The 10,149-nt window shown below is 35.5% G+C and overlaps 1 pseudogene; it reads left to right on the top strand.

Annotated features, from left to right (window-relative positions):
* Positions 1 to 630: 630 nt before the first annotated feature.
* On the top strand, positions 631 to 7,130 carry LOC149554999 (polyadenylation factor subunit 2-like; annotated as a pseudogene).
* The last annotated feature ends 3,019 nt before the right edge of the window (positions 7,131 to 10,149 follow it).

Genomic DNA, 10,149 nt, shown 5'->3' with positions numbered 1-10,149 from the left:
GATCAATCGAGAGCACTTTATTATGAATTTAGCTTTCAAATTGCATAACACTAGTTCTTCTGAATCGTAAAAGATGGTAAACAAAACTTGTGAAGCCTAATATGCCACATCTAAATTTATTTCACAACATCCAATCACCATACAATTCGAATCAGGGAGCTTGTGGCGGGGCCGCTGTGGCGGTGACGACAGTTGGCGTTGTCACCATAGTGGCCTTGGCATATTGCTAACCATGAACATCGCAATTGCGACGTACACACGCACATTGCGATGAAATAAGCGTCGCGTGCATAGCGACGCCATCACAATTGATGATTTTGCGTCGCAATTGTGAAACATTCGCAAACATTGTGACGGCCAGCGACATTGACAGCACCATCGCAAGTTTCCATGGACGTCGCAATTGCGACACCCACGGATGAACTGTAAAGGCTCCCACTTCAGCGAACCCGTGGGCAGATGCCGACGCCACCCCGTCGCAATTCATGGTGAAGACGTCAGAATTGTGATGGGAACCACATCCATTGCAACGAGAGCAATGATGGGATAGAATGTTGAGCTTGCGATGGATAGGCGTCGAAATTGTGATGTCCAAGAATAGACGTCATAATTTGTGACTAAAAAACAACGATGTCTGCTGTCGTCGTAGTGGAGACACATTTGCATCGCAATTCTGACACTTGGCCGTCGCAAATCGATGACAAATGTATTAGTGCATGCTTAATGTTGTTTAGCATAAAGCCAAATATTCCAAACCATCTAAGGCAGAACTCAAATTTGTGGCATACCATCTCTCAATCTCAATGGCTAAGAAATTTTTTGATGAAATTGTTGTTTAGGAAATGGAAGATGAGTGTGATGATCCAAGGAAAACATATACTCAAAATATGGTCAATATTGTACAAAATATAGCTAGTGATAGGGACCTTTCGACTATACTTTCAGATTCCTTCATTTTTGATTTGACTACATCCCCTCAATTGGTGGAGATTCCAGAGGTTCTACATGATTTTGATCTGAATAATAAAACTGGTCTAGTTATCTAGTGAAATTTAGCATTTATGGCTGAACCAAATATTGCCTCTGCAATTGGTTGGCCTTGACTGATTATTCATAATACTATCATAACTCTAGTTAGATTAGCTGAGAACACAAATGAGACGAGTTTAGAGAACCCAACTATACTAATGAATATGAAGCAAGATTCACACATTATCCCTGGTCACGAAGAATAGACATCTCATAATGGTGACTGCAATATTCATAAGATGGTTTTTGATTATTCAAAAACCCTTTCTATTGCTCAAAGTCCAATGGTAGAGTCAGATATAAAGAAAACACCCAAGAAAAGGGGAAGAAAGCCTAAGTCTTCTAAGACAAGAGAAGAAATTGAGGCTAGTTTACAATCCACTCTTGATGATACTTTTACCCCACACAAAAGAAGCTTGAGGAGAACAGTGTGTTCTCCTCGAGTTCAATGAAATTTCTTACCTAGAATGTCAGAGGCATCAATGCCTCTGACAAACAACATTGAGTCAAACAACAACTTGACTCTTTGTCTATGGATAGTATTCTTTTGCAAGAAACAAAGCTATCAGCTGATACATATAATAAGATAGTTAGCAATTGGTCGTATTGGAATTCAGCTCATTCTCTAGGTATAGGAGCATCAGGGGGGCTCACAACACTTTGGAACCCAAAAATAATATCTGGTCACGTTATTAAACATGAAAACAATTGGCAATTACTGCATTTCAAGCATTTTGATCTGTCCTTTCAGATTATTAATATTTATGGTCCCTCTTCAACATAAGAAAAAAGAGATTTATAGGATCATGTGTCTCAGATCTTACAAGAACATGCTAAGGAAAAATTCATATTAGCAGGTGATTTTAATACCATTGTCAATCTTGATGAAAAGAAAGGAGGAATATGTCCACCACCTAGACCTATAGAAGATTTTCAGAATTTCATATTAGATAACCAGCTGATTGACATTACTCCTACACAAGGTAAATTTACATGGACAAACTGTAGATAGGGTTTTTTACAAATTACTAAGAGACTAGATAGATTCCTTGTCTCCCAATTCTAGAAATCAGTACAATTTTCTTCCCTTTTCAAATTTTGACCATTACCTAGTGGTACTTAATATATCTATACCTTCTTTAGTTATACGACATAAGTCTTCTTTTACTTTTCAGCATATGTGGTTTAGACACCCACATTTTCTCCCATTATTGAAACAATGGTGGTTATCAACTACATATGTGGAGGGTAATAGACTGTTTCAATTTTATAAAAAGCTTCAATCTTGAAATCTCAGATTATATTATGGAACAAGCATGTGTTCAAAAATGTTTTTTCTCAAAAGGGACAAGTGATTAAGAATTTAGAGGATGTCCATTCTTACATTATCCTTAATGGTTTGACTCTAGATCTGTATGTTAAACAAAAAGTACTATAGGTTGAATGGGAGGAGCTTTGTGGCAGAGAAGAAGAATATTGGAGGCAGAAATCACAAGAATCATGGCTTCAAGAGGAAAACAAAAATACTAAGTTTTTCCACATGTCAGTCAAACAGAGGAGAGCATCAGACACTATTTTTCAAATTGGGAGTTTAGATTCAAATGATATTTTGTCTAATGCAACAAGCATTCAGAATGAGGGTGTTAAATTTTTCAAAATATTGGGATTTTATTGTTTTGATCTTCTCCTCACAATGGAGGAATCGAGAAATCATAGCTTCATGCTTAAAAATTTCAATTGCACCAATATAGCTTTGATTCCTAAATCTTTATCTCCAAGGACTTTTGCTGACTTTAGACCAATTTCCTTATGCAACATAATATATAAGATATTCACAAAGGCTATATATCTAAGATTACAGAAGCTTCTCACAAAAATTATCTCTCCTCAGCAAGATGGTTTTGTTCCTAGGATTGAGACCATGGAAGGAGCTCTTGTTGCACATGAAACACTGCATTCTATTAAATCTCATCAGCTTCCATCAGTCATTATCAAATTGGATATGGTTAAAGCATATGACAAGGTCAATTCGAATTTCTTGTTCAAGGTTCTTCTCAAGTTTGGTTTCTCTCCTAAGTGGTGTAAATGGATTAAGGCTTGTATTTTTGGTGTAGCTTTTTTAGTCTTCATTAATGGGGTTCCTTCAAGTTTTTTTTCCTCTTCCCAAGGGGTAAGACAGGGTGACCCACTATCTCCCTCATTGTTTATTATTATGTCAAAGGCCTTCAATAGATTGGTTACCTCTAGACACATAAATGGAAGTTGGAAAGGAATTCAATTGCCTAGATCTACTATATCCATCACATAATCTTTATTCGCAGATGATACCCTATTATTTGGGTTTGCTTCTCTTCAGGAAGTTAGATCAATAAAGGAAGTCCTTGAACTTTATACTATCGTTTCAAGTCAGCAAATCAATATTCCTAAATCAAAAGTTTACATCTTTTTCACAATGCAATCCTTTTAGACAAGATTGCTAACATTTTGGGTTTCCAGCAAGAATTGTTACCATCAACATATTTAGGAACCCCCTTTTTTATGGGAACTAACAAGGTTGTATATTGGAAATCAGTCATTGATAGAATCAAAAGTAAGGTTTTAGCATGGAAATTTAGATGGCTTTCCCTCTCAGGTAAAATTTTACTTGTTAGATCTGTCCTCTCGGCTATACCAAACTATTTCATCTCTCTGTTGCATGCTCCCTCTTCAGTGATTAAACAGATCAGACAAATAATTACTAAATTCTTGTGGTTTGGAAATATGCCTGGTCATAGTAAAATTCCACTAATTTCATTGGAGGATATGATGCATGAAAAAAATTGTGGTGGAGTTGGTCTCCATAACTTGGCACTTAGAAATAAAGCTTATGGTGGAAAGTTGATTTGGAAAATGATCCACAAATCAAATAGTTTATGGTGTTAGATTATGAAATAAAAATATCTCAACTCCTTAGATCCTCTTCGAATCTTAACTACTTCAAGCTTACCTCGATGTTCTGAAATATGGAATTTTATGACTGCATCTAGGCATGTGATTCTTGACTATGTTTCTTGGGAAATTAATAATGGATGTTGAGCATTTTGGGAGGATTCATGGAATGTTCTACCTCCTCTGGCTACCAGACAAGAGTTTTTAGTTTTCATTCAGATATTTAAAGACAATTGGGGGGACAAGGTTGTTGACTATGTGTCTCAAGTGGATCCTCTCTCTTACAAGGTCAATTGAAAAGATCCTTCCACTTTGCCTTTACCAGATCATATTGCTCTTTTATTTAATCAGGCTATTAGTGATAGGGATGTATTCTTTCTTGATCAAGAAGATAGAATTTTCTTGGCCCCTGCTATAAATGGATGCTATTCAATCAATTTGGCTCTTAGCAGTTTGGAGAATAATTTGATTAAGAAAAAGGCTTATTTTTTATGTTGGAATGATTGTACATTGCCTAAAGCAGGTTGCTTCTCGTGGCTAGCTCTTCGAAAAAGGCCATTAACAAGTGATAGGTTAGAAAGATTCAATATTGCCCAACGATTTAAATGCCTTCTATGCGGGCGGTTTTTTGAAGATGTTGATCATGTTTTTCTTCAGTGTGCTTTTGCTCAAGATTGTTGGTTGTTTCTTCTTGGAAAACTTAGTTTTCCAATGCCGCTACCAAACTCCTTGTGGGATTTGTTTGAAGCCTAGCTAGTGTGCAAAATCTCTTCTACCTCCCATCTGGAAATGTTCCCCATCCTTGGTTGTTTGGGCTTTGTGGTGGGAAAGGAACAAGCTTATCTTCAGGAAGGAGCAATCTTTAGTTAGTGTTGTTACTGACATAATTGAAAATCAATTTCTGAATTGGTTTTAACTAATATTAGGAAGAGGTCATCGCAAATTGGCTTCTCCAATTGGGATAATCAAATTCTCAAAAGCTGGAAGCCTATATCTATTCCAGATCTTTTAAGCCTCACAAATACATTGAAGAAAGACAGATTGAGTGTGAAATGGCATCCTCTAGACCAAGGTGTTATTAAGCTGAATCTAACTGGTGCATCTCGTGGCAATCCATGGATTTCTGGTATAGGTGTGTGTTTATGAAATCACTTGGGCATACCTCTATTTATAAAATCTTCACCTATTCCATGGGGCACTAACAATAATACTGAGGTTTCAGCTTTGCTCCTTAGTCTTGTCATAGCATCAGCTATGAACATACCTCAGCTCCAAGTGGAAGGGGACTCTCTTATTATTATTTAGGCTTGTATTAATAGAAAAATTGAATGCAGAAGTCTAGCATACAAGCTAAAATAGAGGCCTGGTGCCTAATTGATGCTTTTAAAAATTCCTTCCTCAATTGTACTTATCATGAAGGTAACCAATTGGCTAACTACCTCTCAAACTTAGGATGTGATAGAAAGGAAATAGATAGTTGGAATCCAACTACATTGGTGGAACTATACCCAAATTTATTCGATATCATTAACAATGAAACAAGTTTATCATGATTTATCATTTGGCACTCTCCATGTTGTCATCTAGTATCTTGTGCTACAAAGTACTATTTCCCTGTGAATGATGCTCCTGGCCTTCGTGATTTCATTAAGAATATGATTACTGGTATTATATGTACAGGGAAAAGAGATCAATGGTGCAGGAACTAGTTAGATATCTTGGTTGAGGTTTGCTTGACATCTAACGTGTGTACGAAATGTGTTGCTTCAATTGATTAAACATCCTTTGAACTTGTGCACTAATGATCCAGGTGTCTTCTGTACTACCATTTCTCAAGAATATGCCCTTGCTGGTTCATGTTTGAGTTGTTCCAACTGGAAAAGAATGCAGTAAACTTCATATTTGCTGACAATAAACTGAAGGAGACCCTAAGACTCATTATGGAGGAAGTAGAGTGTGTTTATGTTGGTACTAAATGACCATATCAAAATCTATATGTTTCTTTAGGCTCATGATTAGGCAGTCTAGCCAATGGTATGGAGTCACAATGAGAATTGGATGGTTACTGGCGATGATGGTGGTTTCATCAAGTACTAGAAAACTAATATGAATAATGTGAAAGAAAATAAATCTGCACACAGAGAGTCTGAAGAATGTTGCTTAGAAGGTCATGGTTGGAATGTGATGAGTTTTGACTGGCATCCAACAAAATCTTTGTTTATTTTTGGAGGTAAGGACAATGTCATAAAATTGTGGGATGCAAAAATAGGAGGGGTTCTAAGCAATCTACATGGTCACAAGAATACAATCCTCTCTGACAAATGGAATTAGAATGGTAATTGGGTGCTTGCTACATCTAAGGACCAAACCATAAAGATTTATGACATATGAACACTAAAAGAGCTTGAATCATATCGTGGGCATCGTAAGGATGTGACAGTTGTGGCATGGCATCCATTCCATGAGGAGTTTTTTTGTGAGTGGAAGCTTGGATGGATCCATTATACACCAGCTTGTTGGGCATGAAGTTCCTCAAGTCGAGATACATTATGCACATGTAAGTGTTGCATGGGATCTTGCATGGCATCCGATGGGTCATATCCTCTGTAGTGGAAGTAATGATAACACAACCAAGTTTTGGTGTAGAAACTGTCCAGGGGATTCAGGTCAAGACAAACACACTAGCTATGTTCAAGGAGCTAATGAGAAAAGTTTGTAGATAGAAGGTTCAACTACTTCAGGGCCATTTGCAGTAGAGGGGGCCATGCATGTTGAAGGAACTATTCCAAGTGTTGGTGTTGCAATGCTTTTCATGCTTCCAACCCTTGATATGACTCCGCAGACTGAATCACCACAACAGATGGTGCTGGGTTCAGTACCTCAAGGAGTGCAACCAGGAGGGCCTCATCCTCCTTTTGCTCCACATCCATGAATTGTTACATCAAGTCAACAAATCAAGTCAACAAATGTATTAGTAGATGCAACATATTTCATCACAACAACAACAACAGTAGCATCAAATGACTCCTCAGCTTATTGGAAAATTGAAGAATTCTAGTTGGAAAGGCGAAGAAAATGCTTTAAATGATGAGGTGACTAGTATGGTATGCAATTTTTTGAGAAAGATCTTATCTGGTGTGGAGATTTTAAAACATTGCTGTGTAGTTTTCTGAGACTATGACCACCTTGACATTTTGTATGAAATCTCCTAGTATTTTTGTATTGGGTGATGATTTCGGGTTTTCTTTCAGGTTCTTTCCCAAATGAACCCTTGAACCTGTTTTTATTTTAATAATATACATAGTGGTTCCATCCATTTTATTTAAAAATAAATAAATAAAATTTAGATGTATTTATCTTGTCATATCTAATCCTACCTTTGGAGTAGCAATAAACGATATTTAAACTGATAGGCTTTCCCTGCAAGATTTCTCATGTACAACTACACAAAAATCTTGTGCCATGGCCTAAAACTTGTCTCATATCATAAAACTACCCAACCTCCACTATTTAGCTATGACATTGGAAACTAGTCATTGTATACTATGTTAAGAGCCCAAAATTGTTTTTCTAGTTGGCTTGTATCACATGCTACAAAACTTTGAATGTACACATTTCCCAAAATCAATCAAGATTCACTGCAACTCTAAGATGACAACCTCAACCCCAATTATTGAAAGTGAATAGAATAGATCTACAAAAATTGTGTTGTCTCTTCCAAGATGATTCATCACAGACTATGGGGATAACAATCCAAGGGAAGGGGTGCATATAATCATTGAATCTTTGGAGCAAGAGGACATTGATCATGTATTTGCACATCTTAGAGGGGTTTTTATGGAGACTCAGTGTGCACTCACTCAAACCAAAGTCATTCAGAGGGCATGTTACATTCCAAGGCCATTTTTGTTATTTTCATGGACAAAGATGGGGACTTTAAATATCATACTTTTGATTTCATGATGGACATGACAACTATTATTATTGGTTCTATGCTAGGGAACCCTAACATATGGGTTTTTCCCCAAACGGGTGTCTAGATTTTGTTAATTGTCATGGTGAATTTTTTCTAGGCTTATGATGGGAAGTGTGTTGAATTCTCCTTTTATGCTCATCATAGTTGGGGTGGCTCTTAATGGGAATTTTCAAGATTCTGTAGATAAATGAGAACTTCATTTGCACTATGTTGGATTTATTTCCTTCTGTAAATTGTGGCTATAGAAGATGTTGGATTTAGTGTTCTATTCTCATATTGGTTAGTATTCAGTTTCTTTTTCAATACTGATGCCATTACATCTAGAATTTAATGTGCACCCTTTGACACCATTTTAAAAAAATAGTACTTAATGTTGTTTGACACAAAACTCGAAACACAACTTCAATAAATACAATTGTCTTTTGGTCATGCTCCATATTCATGACTAATCTTCCTTATTAGTGGGAAACACATTTTTTTGCTTTTTGTTGTACCAGATTTTATTATTGTTATGACATTTATATCCAACTTAAAATAGAAATATTGATTGACACATATAGGCTCTCCTTTTATGTGTTATTTTTTTTTAGGATCTTAAGAAGACATTTTTCAAAAGCTATTAAAGGTATGCACTTGTCCTTCCTTGTATTTTTGGATATTAAGGATTGTAGATCTATACATTATCTTCTATAGTGCTTTTGGCTAGCCCAATAGTACATTATAAAAGATGAATCCTTTTTAAGACATGGTGAGAATAGGGATTTCTATTTCTTTATCATTTGGTATATAACTGATTATCCATATATTATTTACAAATAAGTCTCAGGCATTATCAATTCATGGTGCTTGAATACAACATTTTTTTCCTTACAAAGTTAGGTTGGATGGAACATTGCATGACAAATTATTATATGATATTTGGCCCCTATCACACATTTTCCATCCTTTTATGTAAAATACTCCTCTCATGTTTGAATTCTCAAAGGGTTGTATGAAAATGTCTATATGGGATGAAATGAATTCTTTTCTATTAAAAATAAGGTAATATCCTTGCATTGTGTTTTATGATATACATTGTAGGGTAACTCTTGTGTTGGACTTGATGACAATGTATTAGTATTCCTTGGTTCCCAAGACCTTCCCATGCAATATATGGTTGATATTAGATATCAAAGGGTCATTGGAGAGTTTCTTGGGACCCAAGGAATCCTCAAAATATGCTTTTCTATCTAGTTGATCATGGTGATAAGATATATATGCCTTAGATCTTGGTAATCTCGTTTCATCCCAATTGTAGATTATTTTTCCTAGCTATGTAAAAAAAATCTTCTTTTTTTTTAATAATATATTATGAGACATAATATTTATTTGGGATATATGAAATGAGTTGAGTGGATCTGGTATTGGAGCAAGAGTAGATGTTGATTTGTATGCATTTGATCTAATCAAGACTTTTGAAAATTATATACAACCATTCTCTTGAGAAACTATTATTTGTAGCACTTGATGGATTCTTCGATCCATCTTAGTTTCAAAAAATTCTTCAAGTTCAATAGGGTTGAGCATTCTCAATGTTACATACAGTGTGTTTTCTTGGATTGATTATGTTACATTCTTTTATGAATCAATGCTTTGGATTACACTCTATGATCCATCATCAAAATGAGAGAGCTAAAGGAGAAAAATGGTAAGATTGGAACCATGATTGTGACAAACTATTATCTTCAATTCTCAATCTTGAATAATAGTATTGAAGTGGGTAGATGAGATAGACAAGCACCCTTAATATTTTGGATTTTTTGGTCTCATTTGAAAGTTTGGGTTAACTAATAATATTTGTGTGTTGGCCAAGTGTGGAAAGTAATTTAGCAAAAAATATATTGGATCCATTAACAAAGAAGCTACAAATTTTAGAAGAATGAAAGCCATTATGCACAAATATGGTTGTTGGTCAAGTTCTTTGGATTAGGAAGCAAGTAGATAATTCAGCAATGGACAACGACATTTTTGAGATGCTTTCATAAATGACTTTTAGTAATATTTATTATCATTAGTTTGTCCAGACTCAAAAATATAAATACTTTTTGGGATTTCAAAAACTATAATCTTGAATTTAAGTATATTTGTCAAGCTCTTTGTTTACTCTCATTGTGTTAATTTTTTACCTTCTTTGACAAATCTCGTACTATTTTATTTCTTAGGGAGGGTCATAAATG

The sequence above is a fragment of the Cupressus sempervirens genome, chromosome 5 (genome assembly GCF_028749045.1).
Source record: "Cupressus sempervirens isolate cs-2001-9-10 chromosome 5, ASM2874904v1, whole genome shotgun sequence".
NCBI lineage: Eukaryota > Viridiplantae > Streptophyta > Pinopsida > Cupressales > Cupressaceae > Cupressus > Cupressus sempervirens.
The sequence above is the reverse complement of the archived record's forward strand: the minus strand, read 5'-3'. Positions and strand labels throughout refer to the sequence as shown.